The sequence below is a fragment of the Carcharhinus amblyrhynchos genome, chromosome 4 (genome assembly GCF_965287045.1).
Source record: "Carcharhinus amblyrhynchos chromosome 4, sCarAmb.v2.hapA, whole genome shotgun sequence".
Classification (NCBI taxonomy): domain Eukaryota; kingdom Metazoa; phylum Chordata; class Chondrichthyes; order Carcharhiniformes; family Carcharhinidae; genus Carcharhinus; species Carcharhinus amblyrhynchos.
In genome coordinates this window covers 132,144,375-132,161,609 of record NC_137327.1, presented here as the reverse complement: position 1 = coordinate 132,161,609, position 17,235 = coordinate 132,144,375, and the positions used below count along the sequence as shown (strand labels likewise).

The 17,235-nt window shown below is 45.3% G+C and overlaps 1 protein-coding gene across 1 annotated transcript in view; it reads right to left on the bottom strand.

The window, feature by feature from the left end:
- Positions 1-17,235, bottom strand: part of LOC145342711 (NALCN channel auxiliary factor 2-like) — a 413,750-nt gene that overhangs the window by 95,749 nt on the left and 300,766 nt on the right. The window lies entirely within an intron of this gene.

The window sequence follows — 17,235 nt, the reverse complement described above, 5'->3', positions numbered from 1 at the left end:
ACACACAAAATACACACACACACATGCAAACACACTAGTACTGCTATCCTCAAGAAAGTCTCAGCACGGTAAAGGATTGCAAAGTAAGTATTTAGCGCATTGCTACTGAAAGAATGCTGAAGGAAGTCACACTTCAGGTAATGTTCATAGCTCCTTGAAAGTGAAATCACAGGTGGACAGAATGGTGAAGGAGGCATTCGGCATGCTTGGTTTCATCGGTCAGAACATTGAATACAGGAGTTGGAATGTCTTGTTGAAGTTGTACAAGACATTGATAAGGCCAGACTTGGAACACTGTGTGCAGTTCTGGTCACCCTATTATAAGAACATAAGAACATAAGAAATAGGAGCAGGAGTAGGCCATCTAGCCCCTCGAGCCTGCCCCGCCATTCAATAAGATCATGGCTGATCTGTCGTGGCTCAGTTCCACATTCCCGCCCTCTCCCCATAACCCTTAACCCCCTTGCCTATCAAAAACCTATCAACCTGTGTCTTAAAAATATTGAGCGAGGCAGCCTCCACCATTTCAACGGGCAGAGAATTCCAGAGATTCACCACCCTTTGAGTGAAGAAGTTCCTCCTCAACTCCGTTCTAAACCGTGCCCCCTTTATCCTGAGGCTGTGCCTATAATATTATGGAAAGGGTATTATTAAACTAGAAAGAATGCAGAAAGGATTTACGAGGATGCTATTGGGACTTGATGGTTTGAATTATAAGGAGAGTCTGGATAGACTGGGACTTTTACCTCTGGAACTTTGGAGGCTGAGAGGTGATTTTATTGAAGTCTACAAAATAACGAGGAGCACAGGTCAGCTCAATAATCAATATCTTTTCCCAAAGTTAGGGGATCTAAAATTAGAGGGCATAGGTTTAAGATGAGAGGGTTGATATACAAAAGTGTCCAAAGGGACAATTTTTTCACACAGAGGGTGGTGTCTGGAACAAGCTGCTGGAGATAGTAGTGGAGGGAGGTACAATTCTGTATTTTAAAAAGCATTTACATGGGTAAGATGGGTATAGGGGGATATGGGCCAAATGCGGACAATTGGGATTAGCTTAGGGGTTTAAAAAAAGAAAGGCAGCATGGACAAGTTGGGCCTGTTTCCATGCTGTAAACCTTCATGACTCTAATAGACTTCAATGTCCTGTGGCAGGCTGCATCGCTGCAACTCAAGAGTGCATTTCCATCAAATTGCAGAGTCTGTCTGTGCTATTTCATGTTGCTGCAATACTGATGTTCATAGTATAAATATGCGCCAGATTTAGAGTCAGTGTCTGAACCGACACTGCAATCAGACAAGGTGCAATCTCACTCAGCTTTGCTTGGGAGTCATTTCCTACGAGACTTCAGACTTCATGCTAAGTGTCGTGCAAAGCAGTTTCTGCTTTTTATGAACATTAAACTTGTGAGGTGTGAAGAAATCATCAGCATCATCACCTCAGTGCACTTCCAATACCACAATTAGCATAGACATATCTCGAACTACCAGCTCTTCACTTCAAATGTTACATAGCGTGAAAAACTGTCTCCAAATATAACCCAAGTCTGGAAGAACACTACAATCTATTATTGTACAGCTGGGCACTTTTCACTGTTCAGTTGGATGTTGGGTAAATATTTCACGTTTGCATTTTAAACCGGGGGTCATGGTCTCCATCCTCCCACCTGGGTGTCAAGATCAGGAGTGAGCCCATCTGCATTTGGCTGGCTCACTCTGGCTAGCAGCTTGACATGAGACATCTGTCCCCATCGGAGGGGAAGTCTCACCCAGAACAGGTGCCAACCAATCAAATCTAAAGGGAATATCGGAACTCAGAGAGGAAGTGGGCAAATTCAGCCCTTTGAACCTGCTCTGCCATCCAATCAGATCATGGCTGATCTCTCCCTGGTCTCAGATCCCTTTAATTCTTTTCTAACCAGAAATATATCTATCTCCTTCTTGAAACCATTCAATGATTCAGATGCCACCGTGCTATGGGGCAGCAAGTTCCACAAATTCACCACCCTCTGCGAGAAGTAATTCCTCCACATCTAGTTTTAAATCTACTGCCTCTTAACCTCTACCTGTAACACCTTGTTTGAGATTCCCTCACAAGGGAAACACTTGGTCTACACTGACTTTATAAATCCCTTTTAAAATTTTATTTACTTTGATCAGATCCCCTTTCATTCTTCTGAACTCCAGCGAGTATAAGCCCAAACTGTTTAATCTCTCCTCATACATCAACCCCTTCATCCCCAAAATTGATCTGGTGAACCTCCTCTGAACTGCCTCCAATGCCATCGCACCCTTCCTCAAATGAGGAGACCAAAACTGCACACAATATTCCAGATGTGGTCTCACCAACATCCTGTACAATTACAACAACACTTCACTACTTTTACACTCTGGTCCTTTTGCAATAAATGCTAACATCCCATTTGCCTTTTTTATTACTGCACCTGCATGCTGACTTTCTGCGATCATGAACACAGACACCCAGATCCCTCTGCCCAGATGCATTTTGAACCTACTTTCCATTTGGGTAATAATTTGCCTGTCTAATTTTTCTGCCCAAATGGATTAGCTCGCACTTATCCACATTATACTCCATCTGCCAAATTTTGGCCCATTTTCTTAGCTTCTCCAAGATCAGTCTGTAAAATTTTTATATCCTCTTCATTGCCTACTTTCCCACCTACTTTAGTATCATCCATAAATTTTGCTATGTTACACTCTGTCCCTGCTTACGGATCATTTTTATAGATTGTAAATAGTTGAGTTCTGAGGACTGATCCCTGAGGTGCCCCACTAGTTACATTTCACAGGCTGGAGAAGGACCCATTTACTCCAACCCTCTGCTTTCTGTCAGTCAGCCAACCCTCAATCCAATCTAGCTCCCTATCCCCCAGTCCCCTGTGATCTCACCTTCTGGATCAGTCTTTTATGCGGTACTTTGTCAAACGCTCAAAGAGAGTTCACTGAAGAAGATGAGCCAGGATCACGGAACTACATCTGTCTGGGATGTCTGTTGGGCTAGTCTGGCAGGTCCTGGAGAGGGGGCTGGGGTGGACAAGGTAGGGAGCAAGCACATGGCAGGAGGGGGGAATCTTGGGGATGGGCCTCTGATGGGCACAGGGCACCCAAACATGAGATACTCCCACTGGCCCAGCGATCAAGCTGTCAGTATTCAATGGGCAACCTGGGCACTTGGCATATGCCTCCCCACCACAGGAAAAATACCAGCTGAAGCAGGGAGAAGGCTTGTAAGTGGCCTTGAGTTGACTAAGAGTCTCCAAGCCCATGGGCAGGTGGTGTATCTGACACCTCCCACACCATGGTTCAAATACGCATGGGACAGGTAAGGGTAGCTAGACTTTGGGCACTGTGCCACTGCCAAAATGCTCAATCTTACAACCCTACTTGCCAACCTGCACCCATAAAACCAAAGGACATAGGAGCAGAATTAGGCCATTTGGGCCATCAAGTCTGCTCCGCTATTCAATTATGGCTGTTTTTTTTCTCATCTCCATTCTCCTGTCTTTCCCCCATAACCCTTGATCCCCTTGTTAATCAAGAACCTACCTATCTCTGTGTTAAAGACACCTGGTCTCCACAGCCTTCTGCGACAAAGAGTTCCACAGATTCACCAATCTCTGGCTGAAGAAATTCATCTTCATCTCTGTTTTAAAGGATCATCCCTTTAGTCTGAGGTTGTGCCCTCTGGTTCTAGTTTTTCCTACTTGTGGAAACATCCTCTCCACATCCACTCTATCCAGGGCCTCGCAGTATCCTGTAAGTTTCAATAAGATCCCCCCCTCATCCTTCTAAACTCGAATGAGCACAGACCCAGAGTCTTCAACCGTTCCTCATGCGGCAAGCATTCCCCTGCACCACTGGGGTCAGAAAATCCAACTCCACCTTTCCAACGACTCCCCGAATCATCTGCGCTTTACTTAAACCCTAGTGTGAAAAGAAGTGACTCTGAAATGATTAAAACATGCCCTTAAATTTGAATTGTTTGATAGGAAGAGATTCTCTTCCCTTTCCATACTGGCTGCATCTTCTAGCTTTGATACCATTGTGAATAGTCTGCAAGGTGAGACAGTGTTAGTGCTGAAGAAATAATGATGATTCAAGGATATTGTTTGCCGAGGCTTATATGAAGGAAGATAATTGATGGTCAACAGCCAGGTGAGTGCCAGGCTTGCATCTATTGTATAATACAATTAATAAACTACAGTTAAACTTCAATAAAGATGAACTGAATTAAACAAAAAAAACATAAACCGAGAATAAATGTGCTTTTTGATGGCACTTAAAATATTGAAGAGCCCAGTTTGCCATGCTCCTTAAAAATCTTCTTTGAAGCAAATTTCATTTAATGAGCAGTCGTTGCTCATTTAAGTGAGTACCTCACTTCACAGACTCAAGCAAGTGAATTGTTAAACAGAAACGTTTGGCCGAGAATTAATGGGAATCATTTTATTCCACTTTGCTTACATTTATTCGATCTGTACTTTCTAATTCACAAGGACATGATACGCGGCCAGTTGAGTTACAAAGCTCTGGTTTGAAGTTTATCTTTCAGTGAGTCCCAGGATTTCACTGCATTTATTTTTTTCCGTTCGAGCACTGGGGACCATATTTTCCACACCTTATTAAATTTGGTGCAGAAGTAGACAGAGTCATAGAGGTTTACAGCATGGAAACAGGGCCATTGGCCCAACTTGTCCATGTTGCCCCTTTTCTTTAACCCTTAAGCTAGTCCAGGTTGCCTGTGTCTGGCCCATATCCCTCCATACCCATCTTACCCATGTAACTGTCTAAATACTTTTTAAAAGACAAAATTGTACCTGCCTCTACTACTACCTCTGGCAGCTTGTTCCACACACTCACCACTCTCTGGGTGAAAAAAAATTGTCCCTCTGGACACTTTTGTAACTCTCTCTTCTCACCTTAAACCTATACCTTCTAGTTTTAGATTCCCCTACCTTTGGGAAAAGATATTGACTATCTAGCTGATCTATGCCTCTCATTATTTTATAGACCTCTAAAAGATCACCTCTCAGCCTTCTATGCTACAGAGGAAAAAATCCCAGTCTATTCAGCTCCTCCTTATAACTCAAACTTTCAAGTCCCAATAACATCCTAATAAATCTTTTCTGCACTCTTTCGAGTTTAATAATACCCTTTCTATAATAGGGTGAGCAGAACTGTACACAGTGTTCCAAGTGTGGCCTTACCAATGTCTTGTCTAACTTCAACAAGACATCCCAACTCCTGTATTCAATGTTCTGACCAATGAAACCAAGCATGCTGAATGCCTTCTTCACCACTCAGTCCACCTGTGACTCCACTTCCAATGGGCTATGAATTTATACCCTTAGATCCCTTTGTTCTATTACTCTCCCCAATGCCCTATCATTAACTGAATAAGTCATGTTCTGGTTCAATCGACCGAAGTGCGTCACCTCGCATTTATCTAACTTGAACTCCATCTGCCATGTGTCAGCCCACTGACCCAATTGATCAAGAACCCATTGCAATCCAAGATAACCTTCTTCACTGTCCACTATGCCATCAAACTTGATGTCATCTGCAAACTTACTAACTATGCCCACTAAATTCTCATCCAAATCATTATTATAAATGACAAATATCAGTGGACCCAGCACTGATCCCTGAGGCACACTGCTGGTCACAGGCCTCCAGTTTGAAAAACAACTCTCTACAACCACCCTCTATGTTTTGTCATCAGGCCAATTTTGTATCTATTTGACTACCTCGCCTTGGATCCCATGAGATTTAACCTTATTCAACAACCTACCATGTGGTACCTTGACAAAGGCCTTGCTAAAGTCCATGTAGACAACATCAACTGCACTGCCGTCATCTACCTTCTTTATTACCCCTTCAGAGAACTCAATCAAATATGTGAGACATTATTTTCCATTCACAAAGCCATGCTGATTGTTCCCAGTCAGTCCTTGCATCTCTAAATGCCTGTTGATCCTGCCTCTCAAAATACTTTCTAATAATTTACCCACTACAGATGTGAGGCTCACCGGCCATAGTTCCCAGCCTTTTTCCTGCAGCCCTTTTTAAACAAAGGCACAACATTTGCCACCCTCCAATCTTCGGACACATCACCCTTGACTACTGATGATGAGTAAAGGGAGATGCAATTTCAGCAAAAACCAAGGAGTTTTTAAAATTAATTTTTAAGTGGTGTCGCTGGCTGGGCCATCGTTTATTTCCCATTCTGAACTGCCCCCCCATTTCAGAGGGTGTTTGAGTCATATGTAGGCCAGACCAGGTAAGGACAGCAGGTTTCCTTCCCTAGAGGACATTAGTCAACAAGGTGGGTTTTTAATGACAATCAATAATGGTTTCATGGTCATCATTAGACTTTTAATTCCAGATTGTTCTTTAACAGAATTCAAATTTTACTATCTGCAGTGTTGGGATTTGAACCCGGGTCCCCAGAGCACTACTCTGTGATCGCTAGTCCAGTGATAATTCCACTGTGCTGCTTTCCCTGTACTATTTATCTGTATTTAAAGTTAATCTGGGGACTAATTCGAGATGGCCTTGTCGAGCGCTCCACATCCCATGAATGAATGAAAGGAAAAGTCCTTCTCTTACAAAAATGGATTGATGAACTTTTGTGACAAGTTGGTAAAACATTCTGCTTTGCTTCCTATTCATTGCTAAGTTAAGTATTGCAATGGTGACCTGGCTGATGTCTCATCCTCTGCCCTTCATCAACTATCCCTCGTTATTTTCCATTCTTATTCATTTGTGGGACATGGGTGTAGCTGGCTGGCCAGCATTTATTGCCCACCTCTAGTTGCCCGAGGGTGGTTGAGAGTCAGCCACATTGCCATGGCTCTGGAGTCACATGTCAGCCAGACCAGGTAAGGATGGCAGATTTCCTTCCCTAAAGGATGTTAGTGGACCAGATGGGTTTTTCTGACAATCAGCAATGGTTTCAGGGTCATCAGTAGATTCTTAACTTCAGATATTTTTTATTGAATTCAAATTTCACCATCTGCCATGGTGGGATTCAAAACTGGGGCCCCAGAACATTAGCTGAGATAATATCACTAGGCCATTATGCTCCAGCATTGCTGACCCTTCAATATCAGAACTAGCGGGTTTGCTTCTGAAATCCTCAACTACTTTGTGTCGACACCAGCTGAAAGTGTGGATGACATTGGCACTCAGCTGTGTGGGTGACAATGTTCAACTTTGGATTTCCCTTGATTTGTGAAATGAGCGGTGAGAAATGTATCTTTCTGAGCGCTGCATTGTAATTACCTGCATTATTGTGCTTTGTTTATATTCGCACTCATACGTGACATATATATCAGAGCAGACGATTGATATTTACCGACAGTTAAACATGTTCACTCCTCCAATCCATCACTGCTAATGACACTTACATCATTAATGGGTCTGTACTCGTTGGAGTTTAGAAGACTGAGGGGGGATCTTATAGAGATGTATAAGATAATGAAGGGGCTAGATAGGGTAGAGGTAGAGAGACTCTTCCGGCTTAGAAAGGATAGCAGGACTAGAGGGCACAGCCTCAAAATAAGGGGAGGGGGGCAGTTTAGATCAGAGTTGAGGAGGAACTTCTTCACTCAAAGGGTGGTGAATCTCTGGAATTCTCTGCCCATTGAAGTGGTGGAGGCTACCTCGCTGAATATGTTTAAGTCACGGGTAGATAGGTTTCTGATAGACAAGGGAATTAAGGGTTATGGGGAGAAAGCGGGAACGTGCAACAGATCCACTTCAGGTCAGCCATGAACTTATTGAATGGTGGGGCAGGCTCGAAGGGCAAGATGGCCTACTCCTGCTCCTATTTCTTATGTTCTTATTAAAGGAACATGACTGGCCCTTCCAGCCTGTTCCACCATTTAATGGATGGAAGATTGTGAATATTTTGTTGTATTCTGCATGAACATATTGGGCATACACTAGGCTGAATGGCTCACTCCTGCTTCTCATTTCCCAGTTTCTGTGGTGATTTAGAAAGAAAGATCCCAATGATGGGGAGTCCAGAACTTGGAATCATAGTTCGAAGATGAGGGCCTTTTAAGAGCTGAGGGGAGAAGAAAGTTCTTCACCCAAGAGGTTGGTGACTGTGTGGAATTCACTACTACTGAGGCCAAAACTTTGTCTTATTTCAAGAAGGAATTAGAAATAGCTCTTGGGGCTAGCGGGATATGGGGAGGTGGGGGAAAGCAGGACCAGGATATTGAATTTGATGATCAGCCATGATCAAAATGAATGACGGGGCAGGCTCGAAGGGCCGAATGGCCTACTCCTGCTTCTAGCTTCTACGTTTCTGTGTAAAGGATTTCAATATGTAGAGGAGGATTGATGTGAAATCGTAAAATTGCTGTTTCAATCTTTTAAAAATTAAGATTTCTTGTCAGTAAGCCAGTCCATTGCTGAGCTGTCAGAAACTGTAGTGAAGCCCCCAGTTTAAAGGAAAATACAATAAACATTACTGTGAAGTAAGGGCAGGAAATAGAGGAAGGAAACGGGAGGTACTGAAAAATGTATAAAGCAGTGTATTGATTGAAAAACATTGTCACATTTGATGAAAGTAGAGAAGAAATGAAAAGCAGGTTTGTACAAGTTATAAGAAACAGAGACCCAGTGTGAAGACATTCCACACACTAAATCAGTCTGTGCGAAATCCCACTGCTTTCATATCTAGCTAAAAAACTGTCTGATCACTGGGAGGAATGGCATGCTACCACTGGCGAACTATGTAACACAAAATAGTTCAGTATCCAGACGCTCAAAGGCTAATAAAATGTTAACCTTTATATCCGGAACTTAAGGAGGGGAAGAGGTTTTTGCCACAACTCTACCAAGCCCTGGTTAGAGCACATCTGGAGGACTGTATCCAGCTTCTGGGCACCACTTCTTAGCAGGACTACACTGAAAGCGAGAAGCCACAGATTCATCAGACCAGCATCGCGGCTCCAGAGACTAAATTAGGAGTGAGCTTGCACAAATTGGGACAAAAACAGAAAATGCTGGGAAATCTCGGCAGCTCTGACAGCACCTATTGGAAGAAAATAGAGCCAATGTTTCGAGTCTCTATAACCCTCCACCCCCACCAATTGCAGCTAGGCCCACCCAGAGTAGGCCCTGCCCCTTGGCAATGCCCAATACCTGTTGAGCAGTGCCAAGGTGCACCCCCCAGGCATGGGCACTTTGCCCCTTGGGTGCTGCCAGGATGGCCATGCCCAGGGAGCACCCCCCCCCCCCCCACTGCCCAACTCCTTGGGGGGGAGCCCAATTGCCCCCCTCCTCCATTCCAGCGAGGTCTCTCGCTAGTTCCCCGAATGTGGGGAGCTCGTTTGAACACCGCCGGGATGTACTCCTGGCGGGGTGGGAGATTCAATAAAATACACGCAGAAAAGGTTTCAATCACTTGCCTCCGGTTTCCAGCGTACTCTGACTGGCGACTGTTCACCAGCTCTGGGAGATGCGTTCCCGGCGCGTGCGCAAATCCCTGCCCAAGGCCACGAGTCCCACCGCGATCCACCAGAAAAGCTGCAGGCTACAATGGGAGAATCACGGCCGACGTTTCAAGATGACCCTTTGTCAGAGCCGGTGACAATTGCTGGCCAGTGATCGGGCTGGCCAGCTTGTGCAGAGTTCCGGAACCGTCAGACTCCGGCGCGACCAGGTCCCGGTTTTTAATGAGATTCTCGACCGGGACATCTGCAGCGCGCAGAGTGGGGAGATTCAGGTGAGAAGCTGAACTGACAGAACAGTCGGGATTTAGAACAGTTTTCCCGCCAGTTCAGCAGTTTTGGGAGAATCTCCCCCATTGGCTCTGTCCTCTCCCCTCAGATGCTGTCAGACCTGCTGAGATTTTCCAGCATTTTCTGTTTTTGTTCCAGATTCCAGCATCCGCAGTATTTTGTTTCTATTTTGCACAAACTGGGCTGGTCCTCCTGGAATATACTAGGGTAGGAGATGATTTGGTAAAGCTGCTTCAGATATTGAAATGCGGCAGAACGTCTTCCGATGGCAGGAAGTCAAGGACATGGAGACATCATGGAAAAGTTAGAGCCAAGTTGTCCAGGAGAGAACAGAAGCAAAACAAGAATACAGATGCTAGCAATCTGAAACAGAAACAGGAAATGTTGGATAAACTATGAAGAGATGTTGTCTGGTCTCAAAATATTGGGCACGATTTTTCCATCCCGCTGTGCTGCTCGAGTAATAATGCGGAGATGCCGGTGCAAATAAACTGGTTGGACTTGAACCTGGTGTTGTGAGACTTCTTATCGCTCGAGTAACTCAGTGGGCTGGGAAATTTAAGCAGGAGGAAAAAAAATCAGGACTCGCGACTGCTGTCTGGCGGATCTTCCCCCTCCATTTTTTTGGACGTAATCAGCCTCGCACTGGGGAACAGCATGAGCTGATTACAATATGCTAATGGATATTGCCATGTCTTTAGCAAGCCCAGGACTCAGTTGTCCAGGCTCGCTCAATATTCCACCCCCAGCTGCTGGAGGTCCACACCGGCAGGGGTCACGTATAGTCCCCACCAATGGGCACCAGGCGTGATGGCCTCCTTTGTAGGACCAGAGGCTATGGAGGCCCCACTTTGGGCAATGCCAGCCTAGCCAGCGAGGGGCAGGTGGGGAACGTTGGCATCAGGGCCATTGATCAGCGAGGGGGAGAGGGGAAGGGGGGTGCGCGATTGGGAGGCCAACCATCGGGAGGACGGCAATGTAAGGGGTGTCTGGGATGGCATTCGAGGGACTGGCGATGGGGTGGGGAAGGACAGTAGTTGTCTACCAATCTCCCATGCGCACTAGCCCTGTCAGCAGTCTGATGCTGGCTCTCAGGCAGGATTTGATGTCCCCCACCCCCTCACTGGCATAAATCCCCTGATGGCCCCTGTAGTGCATAGAGTGCCGTAAATTCATTCCACTAATCTCGCCCAAAAAATGGGAGGGACACAATCCCATATTCCTTCCTGATGGGCCATTGTTTTTGGGGAAAATAGCACTCGTTAATTCTGTTTCTCTTTCCACAAATATTGACATTCCAGAGAGAAGTTAGGCAAGGTTTCGTCATGCAAGGGGTGACAGAACTGTGGGCATTTTCCCCACAAATAGTAATAGTTGTTAACACAATTAATGAATTCAATTCTGAGATGGGTAGATTTTTCAACTTTCTTATGATCTGCATCATACAATTCTGTAAACAGCTCTGCACCTCATCAGGGTAGTGAGTCTTTGGAAGTCCCTTTCAGTGAAAGCAGATCCTTGAATGTCTTCAAGGCGGAGGTAGGTAGATTCTTGATAAACAGAGGGTGAAAGGTTATTGGTGGCCAGATAGGAGGTTACAGCCAGATTAGCCATAATGTTATCGAATGGCGGAGCAGACCCAGTGGCGTACTTTTGTTCCTAGTTCATATATTAATTAGATCTCTGTACAGGGCCACTGCAACAACAAGGCAGTCACCTAAGCAGCAACATAAATGGGGGAGGTGGGAGCGGGCGGTGGGTGGGCAAAAAACTGAATAAACTCTTCATGACCCTACATAAATAAACAGGCTCCAGCAGTGGGAATGAAAGGTCCAGATCCGCTGATATGCATCCACAAATACTGACATACATATAGATTCCTACATATATACACTGCAGTCTTTCACAAAATTGCATCCTATATCCCTCATTCTGTTTATGCAACAATTTTCCGAATTTGTACATCTGTGTGACTATTCCAAAACAGCAAACCAGTAACTAATACCACAGAATGTCATTTAATCCAGTCTGCTCTATCGTAACGATTATTGATTGCCTAAATTGTGCATAAAATCATCTAGTAACTGTTGCAGGAACAGTGTGTGTGTGACATGTTACACATTATAATGGGCATTTGTTCTGCTATGTATTGCTGTGTGTTCTTGTTGCCTTTTGGATCCCTGATGTTGATAATAATCATACCTTAAACTTGGGAAGGTGAGAGCTCGTTATGTTTAATGTATACCACACCGACTTGTATCAGACAAGGGCCGGATTGAACTGGCTTTGTTGTACATTTCCAATACAGCGGTTAAAAACTGATCCCCTGGAACACTTGCACATAACAATTTGGTCCTAGCTAATAGCTCTTTATAAGTATTTACAAATGATGCAATGTACAACAGCAACGTACAACAGTGCAAATGTATAATTAGTGTCATAATATTCTCCTGTTTCAAGGAAAAATAAATCCGTAACTATCAACACAAAAAATATTACTCATAATAACACACAATATCCACTTTTGAAAGTTAATAGTGGATGGTAGGTGGCCGCAAAGCTGATGGTTCCCCGAGGGCACTGGCTCTGTTTCTACACCCCTCCAATTCTGGCCTCTTGCTTAGTCCCTGTTTAATCGCTCCATCACTGGTAACTGTGCATCCAGCTGCATAGGTACTAAGCTCCAGAGCCTTTTTGCCAAACCTCTGTACTTCTCCGTATCTCTCCCTCGCCACCTCTAATACAATCTCTATATAATCTCCTACTTTGACCAGGAGTTTGGCATTTCCTCATTTGGCTTGGTGCTCAATTTTTGCCTGATGATATTCCTGGGAAGCACCTTGCTTTTACTCTGTTGAAGGTGCTATATAAATGCAAGTTGTGGCCGCTGCACTTAATTTAGCTAAGCGTCCAATTATCAGCAAGGGGACAAATAAAATCTTTACGATCAGTAGAAATGAAGTGAGACGGAACTCTGGATTCTAGTCCATACTAGGCCACCATCTCCCCATGACAAGGGCCAACATAATGGACTGGTCAGAAAAGTGTGGATACACTGAGGGTGGGACTTTACGGCCTCGCTCAGGCGAGACCAGAAATTCCCTCCTGAGGGCTGTGGGGATTTCTGTTGTCAGAGCACCCCCCGCCCCCCCCCATGCCAATTCTGTGGCATGTGAGGTGGTAGAGTTCTGGCCATGGCTTATGCATCAAGGTAAAAATGCAAAAGAATGGAAAGATTTAAGCATGAGTAATCATAGAATCATAGAACGCTACAGTGCAGAAAGAGGCCCTTCGGCCCATCGAGTCTGCACCGACCACAATCCCACCCAGGCCCTACCCACATATCCCAGGCCCTACCCACATATCCCATATTTTAGCAACTAATCCCTCTAACCTACACATCTCAGGACACTAAGGCACAATTTTAGCATGGCCAATCAACCTAACCCACACATCTTTGGACTGTGGGAGGAAACCGGAGCACCCGCAGGAAACCCACGCAGACACGAGGTGAACGTGCAAACTCCACACAGACAGTGACCTGAGCCAGGAATCGAACCCAGGGCCCTGGAGCTGTGAAGCAGCAGTGCTAACCACTGTGCAACCATGCCGCCCATGTTGAAATAAAACTTACTCCTGTAACGTTTTGACAGTATCAACAAGAAAGAGAGACACAAAGTAAAATCCTACAAAAACAGCATTAGTATGAGTTACAGGTACAGTTTCTCAAATCTGGCTATCTGAAAACCGGAGTTATCTTGAAACTGGACATTTTTACAGTGTGCCACATATCAATTTTGATGGAGCAAACTAAAAAGAAATCACTTATCAGGACAATTGGACTAGACAGTGTAATAGTGTAGTATGTTACAGGGCAGGCAAGCTACTCCTTGTGTTGCTTTCATGTTGTTCTATCTACAATAAACAGTGAGGGCCCAACACTCAGCCTGGTGGAATACCACTGGCAACTCTTTGCCATTCACAAAATAATCCATCGTCCATTACCCTTTGTTTCCTGTCACTGAGCCAATATTAGATCCAAGCTGCCACCTTCCCCTATATCCCATGAGATCTCACTTTTCTGACCAGTCTGCTATGTAGGATATTGTCGTGGGGAGGAGGTGTTATTGTCACTGGATTAGTAATCCAGTAGACCCAGAGTAATGCTCTGGGGACCTGGCTTCAAATCCCACCATGGCTGGGGCTGTTCCCCTCCAAAATAGGTTTTCGGTCCTGGAGGCTACAGTTGAGGAGAAATCAACTGGGGATAGCCAAAGGGAGCAGGTCTCTGGGGGTGAGCCTATTGGCAAGCCTCAGGTGGTTAGGGGTAAGAGATTGGGCCTCGTGATTGGGGACTCCACAGTTATGGGGACGGATAGGAGAGTTGGAGGTAAGGGTAGGGACTCTGGGCTGGTGTGTTGCCTACCAGGGGCTGGGGTCCAGGATGTATCGGACAGAGTATTCAGGACTCTTAGGGGAGAGGGAGATCAACCCCAAGTTATAGTTCATGTGGGGACACATGACATAGGGAGATTAAGGGAAGGGGATATTAAGCAAAGATTTATGGAGTTGGGGTGGAAACTAAAGGCGAAGTCAGAAAGAGTAGTTATATCTGGACTCTTGCCTGTGCCACGGGATAGTTTAGAGAGGAATAGGGAGAGGGAAAGTTTGAACTCGTGGCTGAGGGGATGGTGCAGGAGGGAGGGGTTCAGGTACTTGAGCAATTGGGGCTCATTCTGGGGAAGGTGGGACCTCTATAAGAGGGATGGTCTACACCTGAACCAGAGGGGAATCAATATCCTGGGGGGTAAATTTGCAAAAGCGATGCAGGAAGGTTTAAACTGATTCGGAGGGGGGGAGGGATAGTGAGGAAAGGGGGTGAAAGTGAGGGGGGCATAGTTGGGGAATGCAAGGCACGGCATAGTGGGGGTGGGGCGGAGCAGGGTTTGAAATGCGTGTACTTTAATGCGAGGAGTATTCGCAATAAAGTGGATGAACTTGCAGCGTGGATCAGTACCTGGGACTTTGATGTTGTGGCCATTTCTGAGACATGGATAGAGCAGGGTCAGGAATGGATGTTGCAGGTTCCGGGGTACAAATGCTTTAGTCGGAGTAGAGAAGAAGGTAGAAGGGGGGGTGGGGTAGCATTGCTAGTCAAGGACTGTATCACAGTGTCGGAGAGAAAGTTTGATGAGGACTTGTCAGTTGAGGTAGTATGGGCGGAGATTAGAAATAGGAGAGGAGAGGTCACCCTGTTGGGAGTCTTTTATAGACCTCCTAAAAGTTCTAGAGAGGTTGAGGAAAGGATTGCGGAGACAATCCTGGTTAGGAGTGAAAGTAATAGGGTAATTGTTATGGGGGACTTTAACTTTACGAATATTGATTGGAGTTGCTATAGTTCTAGCTCGCTAGAGGGGTCAGTGTTTGTACAAAGCGTGCAGGAAGGTTTTTTGTCTCAGTATGTAGACAGGCCAACTAGAGGTGAGGCTATATTGGATTTGGTGCTGGGAAATGAGCCAGACCAGGTGCTAGACTTGGAAGTTGGTGTGCATTTTGGTGATAGTGACCACAATTCGGTTACGTTCACCTTAGTGATGGGAAGAGATAGGCATGAACCTCGGGTCAGCAATTTTAGCTGGGGTAAGGGCGATTATGAGGCTATCAGGAGTGAATTAGGAAGCATGGATTGGATTAGGGGATTACAGGGACTGGGAACGTCTGAAATGTGGAGTTTTTTCAAGGAGCAGCTGCTGCGAGTCCTTGATAGGTATGTCCCTGTCAGGCATGGTGGATTTGGTAGATCTAGGGAACCGTGGTGCACTAAAAGAGTTGAGTCGATGGTTAAAAAGAAAAAGGAGGCTTATGTTCGGATGAGATTGGAGGGCTCGGATAGTGCACTAGAAAGCTTTAGATTGGCTAGGAGGGAGTTGAAGAGTGAGTTGAGAAGGGCTAAAAGAGGACATGAGAAGACTTTGGCTGATAGGATTAAGGAGAATCCTAAGGCGTTCTATAGGTATGTCAAGAACAGAAGGTTGGTCAGGGCAAGATTAGGGCCAGTTACAGACAGCAGGGGGAAGTTGTGTGTGGAACCGGAGGAGATTGGAGAAGTATTGAACCAATATTTCTCTTCGGTGTTCACGCAGGGGGACATGAATATAGCTGAGGAGGACATTGGGTTGCAGGGGTGTAAAATAGACAGTATTACGGTTGATAAAGGGGATGTGCTGGAAATTCTTGAGGGGCTGAAAATAGATAAGTCCCCTGGTCCGGATGGGATCTACCCTAGGATTCTCTGGGAGGCTAGAGAGGTGATTGCAGAGCCTCTGGCTCAGATCTTCAGGTTGTCATTGGTCTCTGGTGTAGTCCCGGAGGATTGGAGGATAGCGAATGTTGTCCCATTGTTTAAGAAGGGGAACAGAGACTTTGCCGGGAATTATAGACCGGTGAGTCTTACTTCTGTTGTGGGCAAGGTTTTAGAAAAAATTATTAGGGATAGGATTTATAGTTATTTGGAGTGTAATGAATTGATTAGAAATAGTCAGCATGGTTTTGTAGCGGGTAGGTCGTGCCTTACTAACCTTATTGAGTTTTTTGAGAAGGTGACCAAAGAGGTGGATGGGGGCAAGGCAGTTGACGTGGTATACATGGATTTTAGTAAGGCGTTCGATAAGGTTCACCATGGTAGGCTTCTGCAGAAAATGCAGATGTATGGGATTGTGGGTAATCTAGGAAGTTGGATCAGGAATTGGCTATCAGATAGGAGACAGAGGGTGGTGGTGGATGGTAAATATTCATCATGGAGTACAGTTACGAGTGGTGTGCCTCAGGGATCTGTTTTGGGGCCACTGTTGTTTGTAATTTTTATTAATGATCTGGATGAGGGTATAGTTGGGTGGATTAGTAAATTTGCTGATGACACCAAAGTTGGAGGTGTGGTAGATTGTGAGGAAGGGTGTCATAGTCTGCAGGGAGACTTAGATAGGTTGCAGAGCTGGGCCGAGAGGTGGCGGATGGAATTTAATGCGGAGAAGTGTGAGGTAATTCACTTTGGTAGGAGCAACAGATGTGTCGAGTATAGGGCTAACGGGAGGACTTTGAATAGTGTGGATGAACAGAGGGATCTAGGTGTGTGTGTACATAGATCCCTGAAAGTTGGGAATCAAGTAGATAAGGTTGTTAAGAAGGCGTACGGTGTCTTGGCGTTTATTGGTAGGGGGATTGAATTTAGGAGTCGCAGTGTAATGTTGCAACTGTACACTACTCTAGTGCGGCCGCACTTGGAGTACTGTGTGCAGTTCTGGTCCCCGCATTACAAGAAGGATGTGGAGGCGTTGGAGAGGGTGCAGAGGAGGTTTACTAGGATGTTGCCTGGTATGGTGGGGAGGTCCTATGAGGAGAGACTGAGGGATTTAGGGTTGTTTTCGTTGGAAAGAAGGCGGCTAAGAGGGGATCTTAT